The sequence below is a fragment of the Urocampus carinirostris genome, chromosome 1 (assembly GCF_059441175.1).
Source record: "Urocampus carinirostris isolate Australia breed hairy pipefish chromosome 1, RoL_Ucar_1.0, whole genome shotgun sequence".
Lineage (NCBI taxonomy): Eukaryota > Metazoa > Chordata > Actinopteri > Syngnathiformes > Syngnathidae > Urocampus > Urocampus carinirostris.
In genome coordinates this window covers 10,529,477-10,538,333 of record NC_142349.1, presented here as the reverse complement: position 1 = coordinate 10,538,333, position 8,857 = coordinate 10,529,477, and positions in this window count along the sequence as shown.

The window sequence follows — 8,857 nt, the reverse complement described above, 5'->3', positions numbered from 1 at the left end:
ATGACTAGCAAAACCAAAACCAGTAATAATATTAAATTTAATGCTTACACGGCTGCATTTTTTTAATAAAGTCCAAAATGTTTGACTTCTGATCCGTTCAAGTTAATAAAATCTGTGCATTCTCCACTGTGTCTGCGTTTGGCCATGCTGAACATGTGTCAACTAACTTTATTGGTCTCTTTCTGTGTGTGAAATAAAGGCTGTCAATTGACATTTGCAGTGAATTACTTTTAAGGGGCTATTGTTTTTTTTTCTTTTGCATTATTATCAAGGCAAAGGATAGTGACCCATTGAAAGCAGGTCCATGACCCACTTTTGGGCCCGACCCACTAGTTACAAAAACACCTTAATCATTTGTAGTAACTGTTGCATTTGACGCTGATTTCACATTGCACATGTGTAATAAAGTGATTAAAACTGGCCTGTAATCCATTCTTTGAGATTGTTTTCATCTGTAAATAATTGCCTCTGCAAAATCAGCCTACCTTTCAAAGGTGATTGCGTCACAAAAGAACAATCCCAAAGTCCTTTTCGACACTGTAGCATCGCTTACAAGGCAACAGACTATCCCAGATAGCTCCACCCATTCAGCCCATGACTTAATGGTCTTCTTTACTAAGAAGATTCAATGCATACAGGAAGAACTTGCTAAAGACAGCAATAACACAACACATACTAAAGCGCAGAAATCTATAGACGCACCACATGGTGGCTGTCCAGGGAATTTGTCCCGTTTCAGTAAACTGTCACTCGATAATCTTAAACAGATAGTGACTACGGCCAAACCGACGACTTGCCATTTCGACCCGCTTCCAGTTTCACTTATTAAAGGTCTTTTTGGCGTCCTTGCACCTTCAGTTCTAAATATTATAAACATATCACTCTCCTCAGGTGTAGTTCCAGCGGCTTTTAAGTCCGCCGTTATTAAATCCACACTGAAACGACCCAACCTTGATCCAGAAAGGTTATTTAATTATAGACCTGTGTCAAACCTACCGTTTCTCTCTAAAGTACTTGAAAAAGTAGTGGCACAGCAGCTGAATGATTTCATGTCCGAGAACAATCTTTTTGAATCAATGCAATCAGGATTCAGGGCTAACCACTCTACTGAGACAGCTCTGATTAAGGTAACCAATGATCTCCTACGGGCAATGGACTCTGGCGCTTCATCACTTTTGCTGCTGCTGGACCTTAGTGCTGCTTTTGACACAGTGGACCATAATATCTTACTTGAACGGTTGGAAAAATGGATTGGTCTCTCAGGAAACGTCCTCTTATGGTTCAGGTCCTATCTCTCAGATAGGACGCACTGTGTTAAATATGGCGAAATGACATCTGAGCCCTTTAGTGTTACCTGTGGTGTTCCGCAGGGTTCAGTGCTTGGCCCAATTCTTTTCAGCATTTACATGTTTCCATTAGGTGATATTATTTGCAAGTATAATATCAGTTTCCATTGCTACGCAGATGACACTCAACTATATCTCCGGATGGAGGAATCTGCCACACTAAATTGTGCAAATTTGAAGGCCTGCTTCACTGAGATAAAAGAGTGGATGTCACCAAAATTTTAATTTTTTGGTCCATCTAAATGCCGCGACTTATTCTCTAAAACTGCTGTGAACATTTACAAATGTCACATCACACAGAGTGACTCACTTAAAAATTTAGGTGTCACATTTGACCCCGATCTGTCCTTTCAAACACATGTGAAGAAAATTACTAGAACCACTTTCTTCCATCTTCGTAACATTGCTAAAATTCGTCCTATATGTGTCTCAGTCGGATGCGGAGATTATAATTCACGGGTTTGTTACCTCCCATCTCGATTACTGTAATGCACTACTCTCCGGTCTTCCGATGACCAGACTCAAGAGTCTTCAGCTGGTACAAAATGCCGCAGCGAGGCCTTTAACTAGGACAAAAAAGTCCGATCACATCACCCCGATTTTGGCTAACCTGCATTGGCTCCCTGTTAGCCTACGATGTGATTTCAAGGTTCTCTTATTATTATACAAAATCATACATGGACTTTCCCTCTCATATCTTTCAGATCTGATTTCCCCCTACGTTCCGGCCCGAAGCCTTCGTTCTGAGAGCGCCGGTCTCCTGGTGATCCCAAGAGCCAAGAAGTGTTCCGCAGGTTCGAGAGCGTTCTCCATCCGGGCACCGGTGTTGTGGAATGCTCTTCCCCCTGAGATCTGATCTGCAACCTCAGTGGAAATGTTTAAATCTAGGCTTAAGACTCACTTCTACTCTATAGCATATGAATAACCTAAACTGCTTATGTGTAATAACCTGTGAAGCCCTTTGAGACTCTTTGATTAAGGGCTATGCAAATAAAAATGACTTGACTTGACTTAATTTCTATTGATTTTCATGATTGATTAGTATTATTCTATTGCGGATAAGCGGTGCAGATAATTGATGGATGGATTATTCTATTGAAGTATTGTTTAGAGTCACTCTTTCTATAGAGAAGCTTGAGAAAGAATAAAAAAGTTTGGAGAAATAAGGATGTTTTATCATGTATGTATGTATGTACATAGGTACTGTATGTGTCCATGTATGTATGTATGCACATATGTATGCACGTATGTATGAATGCATGTATGTACTGTATGTATGTATGCACATATGTACTGTATGTATGTATGCACGTATGTATGCATGCATGTATGTATGAATGCATGTATGTACTGTATGTATGTATGCACATATGTACTGTATGTATGTATGCACGTATGTATGCATGCATGTATGTATGTGTGCACGTATATACTTTATGTATGTATGCACATATGTGCTGTATGGATGTATACACATGTGTACTTTACGTATGTATGGATGTATGTATGTATGCACATAGGTAGTGGATGTATATATGTATGTACATAGGTACTGTATGTGTCCATGTATGTATGAAATGAAATGATATGCATTTATATAGCGCTTTTCAAGTCAATGACTTCCCAAAGCGCTTTACAATGTGCTTCACATTTCCCAATAGCGGCCTTGCAGCCATGTAAGGCGCTAACCTGCTTATTGGGGGTATTAGGGGTTCAGTGTCTTACCCAGGGACACTTCAACATGTAACACGGATGAGCCGGGATTCGAACTGGGATCCCTTGATCCCAAGACGAGCGCTCTACCTCCTGAGCTACTGTCGCCCCGTATGTATGTATGCACATATGTACTGTATGTATGTATGCACATATGTACTGTATGTATGTATGCATGTATGCACGTATGTATGAATGCATGTATGTACTGTATGTATGTATGCACATATGTACTGTATGTATGTATGCACATATGTACTGTATGCATGTATGCACGTATGTATGAATGCATGTATGTACTGTATGTATAATAATAATAATAATTTCCTTGTATTGTCATTCTGTGTAACAATGTACACAGAACGAAATGTCGATTGCACCTGACTCGTTGTAGCGAGCCGATGCAGCCATATATGTACTGTATGTATGTATGTTTGCACGTATGTATGCATGCACGTATGTATGTATGTACGTATATACTGTATGTATGTATACACATATGTACTGTATGTATGTACATATGTACTGTATATATGCATGTATGTATGTACGGTATGTACTGTATGTATGTATGCACATATGTGCTGTATGTATGTATACACATGTGTACTTTATGGATGTATGTATGTATGCACATAGGTAGTGGATGTATGTATGTATGTACATAGGTACTGTATGTGTCCATGTATGTATGTATGCACATATGTATGCACGTATGTATGAATGCATGTATGTACTGTATGTATGTATGCACACATGTACTGTATGTATGTATGCATGCATGTATGCACGTATGTATGCATGTATGTATGTATGCACGTATATACTGTATGTATGTATACACATATGTACTGTATGTATGTACATATGTACTGTATATATGCATGTATGTATGTACGGTATGTACTGTATGTATGTATGTATGTACAGTATATACATATGTATGTATGTACATATGTACTCTATGTATGTGTGTACATATGTACTCTATATATGTATGTATGCACATATGTATGTATGCACATATGTACTGTATGTATGTATGTATGCACATATGTATGTATGCACATATGTACTGTATATATGCATGTATGTATGTATATATGTACGTATGTAAATGGGTAAATATGTATGTATGTACATATGTACTGTATGTACGGTATGTACATATGTACTGTATGTACCCATGTACATATGTACCCATGTACATATGTACTGTATATATGTATATACTGTATGCACGGTATGTACATATGTATTGTATGTATGTACGGATTTATTGTATGTATGTACGAATCTATCTGTCTTGCTGTCCATCTAGATTTCTGGCTAAAATGCTATCAGTGTTTCCACTTTTCTGTCTGTATAGCTCTCTGTATAGCTACATTTCGAACTATTTATCTATTTATTTTCCAGGGAGAAAAAAATCTGTTTTGCTAGATGGATGCCCTGCAGCTTGAACAAGGTTGGGAAAATTAAATAGTCACATTTGATTTCGTTGATCTGAGGCTTGTTATCCGAGACTGAAAACTCACTACAAACTGCACCATAAAAAGTACACACACAACATCACCCCCACTGCCGCCACCACCAGACAAAACAAACCAACAACAAACTATTGTTAAAACAATCAACTTTAAGTGAGACACTCAAGCCATCAATCAAGGCTCGAATCCTTTTTCCCTAACAACACATTGATGCATTATTTTCCTTGCAGACACATGTCTATTTCTATCATAGTTGCCATAGCAACTGCAGTGCAGAGCTTTAACTGTGGTTCATTTTTAGGCTTCCCGTATGCACGCCTTTTAAAATTCATTCAGTCGCCCAGGTTCGCTTCTCTAACATAATGAAAGGCGTACAACATGCCGTAGTGCACTTGTTGTGCACTTGTTGTGCACTTGTTGCGAGTGAGCCGAAAGGGAAGACGAGATGGGCCCTCTTTTCATACGCTGAAGCAGTAAGTCAACTAGCCAGGCCTATCCAATCAAGAGGGATGCATGCTGGGATACGCACAGTCGATCCATCACGGACAAGGTCACAAAATCTGACTGAGCAGACACAAAAAACTCAATGGAGAATGTAACTAGTTTGCGAGCTTCACATACAAACAATGCCTTGTTGCCGCTTCGAATGCAGTCTATGTTTTTCCTTTGCCATGTGTATGCTCCGTTTTTCCAAATTTCCACTATTCTTGGCAACATCCAGGTTGGTCTTGTTCTAAATCAGGGTTCTGAAACTTTCGGCCTGGGGTTCAATTGCAGCCCTCGAAAAGCTAGTTCGTTTATATATATATATGTATATATATATGTATATATATATATATGTATATATATATGTATATCTCATCTCATTAGCCGTACCGCTTATCCTCAGTAGGGTCGCGGGGGGGCTGGAGCCCATTCCAGCAATCATCGGGCAGTGGGCAGGGGACACCCTGAACTGGTTGCCAGCCAATCGCAGGGCACACAGGGACAGACAACTCATTCGCTCATTCACACCTAGGGACAATTTGGACCGGCCAATTCACCTGAAATGCATGTCTTTGGAATGTGGGAGGAAACCGGAGTGCCCGGAGGAAACCCACGCAAGCACGGGGAGAACATACAAACTCCGCACAGAAAGTCTGGAGCTGGATTTGAACCCACGACAGGTTCCCATGACATGAACTGTGCCGCACAAGCGCTAACCACTGCGCCGCCGTGCTGCCCTATATATGTATATATATATATATATATATATATATATATATATACATATAAACCTTAACTCAAGTCATATACATGTATATAAATATATATATATTTATATATATATATATATATATATATATTTATATATATATGTATGTATATACATGTATATACCGTAAATTCCGGACTATAAGCTGCTACTTTTTTCCCAAACTTTCAACCCTGCGGCTTATTCAGTGATGCGGCCAATTTGTGTAATTTTTCTAACAAGGCACATGACGCAGCTTACAAGCTAAACGCAATCGAGCAGTCCGATAAAGAAGGAAACAGAGCTACTGCACGCAAACTTTACCTTGTGAGCGTACGTCGTCTACATGACAAAGTCTCTTACCCATATTGGGGAAGACTATTTTGATGACATCGATTATAAGGAGGCAGATGAGGACGGTTTACCGTGGTTTCTGCAAGAATGGATAGTTTATTTTAACAGATCGGTCCACTGTGTTGCAAGCATGTTTCTAGTAGCGTTTTGCTACCCTTCACAGGCACGTTTTGGGATGAAAGTTATATTATTATTAAAGCTTTGAAAACTCTCTCGGTGTACCGTCTTTTTTTGTAAATATGTGTAACCATGTATAATATGTATTTGCAACTGTATATTTTTGTAATGTATTTATTTGTATTTATTTTGGACACTTATTCTGATAAGTCTTGCACTGACCAATTAAAAAGAAGGGGCGTAACAGACGCGAGGATGACGGGAAGTGGGGACCGGTAAAGGTGAGTGTTTGTGGACACGGCAGACAATAGTGGATATATATTTTTACCACCCTCACCTTTGGAAATATACACTTTTTTTCCTTGGATTACTTTTAACGGGACCCGGACTCTGCAGGTCTGCAACCAATGGTAACTACCGGTATCATTTACATTGCCGGCTGTTGTGTTTGAACTGTGAACTTCGTGTTCAGTTAAAATCGTGGGACTCAAAGTCGGGTTTGGGTTAATTTTATGATTACGTTACATATTCTAATTTGGGCGCATGCGGCTTATATACAGGTGCGGCTTGTGTAAGTACAAAAGCGACTATCCTCCCAAAATGTGGTGGGTGCGGCTTATAATCAGGTGCATTCTATAAATGTATGTATATCATATATATATATATATATATATATATATATATATATATATATATATATATATATATATATATATATATATATATCCCATTCCATCCCATTAGCTTCACCGCTTATCCTCAGTAGGGTAGCGGGGTGCTGGAGCCCATCCCAGCAATCAGTGGGCAGGGGACACCCTGAACTAGTTGGTATATATGCCCAGCCAATCGCAGGGCATATATATATATATATATATATATATGTTCTCCCCCGTGCTTGCCGGGAATTCCGGTTTCCTTCCACATTCCAAAAACATGCATTTCAGGTGAATTGGCCGGTCCAAATTGTCCCTAAGTGCGAATGAGCGAGTGAGTTGTCTGTCCTCGTGTGCCCTGCGATTGGCTGGCAACCAGTTCAGGGTGTCCCCTGCCCACTGCCCGATGATTGCTGGGATGGGCTCCAGCACCCCCACGACCCTACTGAGGATAAGCGGTGCAGCTAATGAGATGAGATGAGATGAGATATATATGATATAGATATAATATATGTATGTGTGTGTGTGTTGCCTTGCTTCTAAGTCATTTAAAGCTTTTAATTTTTTGCTGCTCCAAACATGTTTGTTTTTGGGTCCAATATGGTTCTATCAACATTTTGGGTAGCCAACCCTTGACTACACAATATAGCGACACTTAGTGGCCCTTTAAGGTCTAAATTGTATTCTGTACAATGGTACCGGAGAAAGAAGCTTAACTCAAGTCATATTTATTTGTATAGCCCTTTATCACAGAGGCACAACAACAACAAAATAACTGGTAAAAATATAACATCAGCTATTTAAAAGATTTTAATAGGAACAGGAATATTTTAAGAAAAATATGGAAAAAGTAAATATGTAACTTGGTTTAGAATGCAAATGCCAAATATGATTCTTTCAGTGTTAATAATATTGTACTGTAAAGTTCATACTCAGGTAAAAAACTAAAAGGGAGCTAGATAGCTAGCTAAAAGAGTTAAAGACATCGAAATAGCCAGTCCCAATACTAGATGGCAAGCTAGAGAGGACACCAAAATTGAGCTTGATAAGTAGCAAAGAAAGATAAAATGTCAGCTCGATAGCATCCCAAAAAATGTAAATATGAGTCACAGACAATGGCTGCAAATAATTCATGAGTGCAAAGACAAAATGGCTTCTCATCTTTCCTATACGAAAAGTGCGGTCTATAAGGTGAAACAAATCTTACATTAGAAAAAAACAACATTGAATAGCCATTTGTAGCCAATAATGGCCTTAAATGTGACAACCTCAAACTTGTTAGCACCGTTTTGAACAATTTCCACTTTCTAGGTGAATTGGCCGGTCCAAATTGTCCCGAGGTGTGTATGAGCGAGCGAGTTGTCTGTCCCTGTGTGCCCTGCGATTGGCTGGCAACCAGTTCAGGGTGTCCCCTGCCCACTGCCCGATGATTGCTGGGATAGGCTCCAGCACCCCCGCGACCCTACTGAGGATAAGCGGTGCAGCTAATGAGATGAGGTTTTGTTTTGACTTTGTGTTGGGGGTGACCTTTCAACATCCAAGTGTTTGCCCGCATTTTATGGTTTCTTTCGGTTTCAAGTTTTTGGACTGCCCTTCAGTATAAGTGTGAGGGTCAGCCGTTTGAATCCTGTGAATTTATACTGGCATTTTACTGGAACGCTATTACTCTCATCTTGTAACGCGTTATTTATCAAATTTTGCAACTCAACTGTCGTCACAACATGGTGCGTTACTCTGCTACTTATCAAAAGAACACCATGAATTACAATGTCGTCTGACCGCCAACTGTGCCTAATTCGCTAACGATATAACATTAAGAAGGGTGGACGTGTTTATATATTCACCTATAAAGTACAACAACAAATACAACCTTTATTTTCTTTATCGTTGGTATTTAAAAAAGAAACCCTGTAACATTGCAGGTCATACCATTCTATATTATTTCACATTATA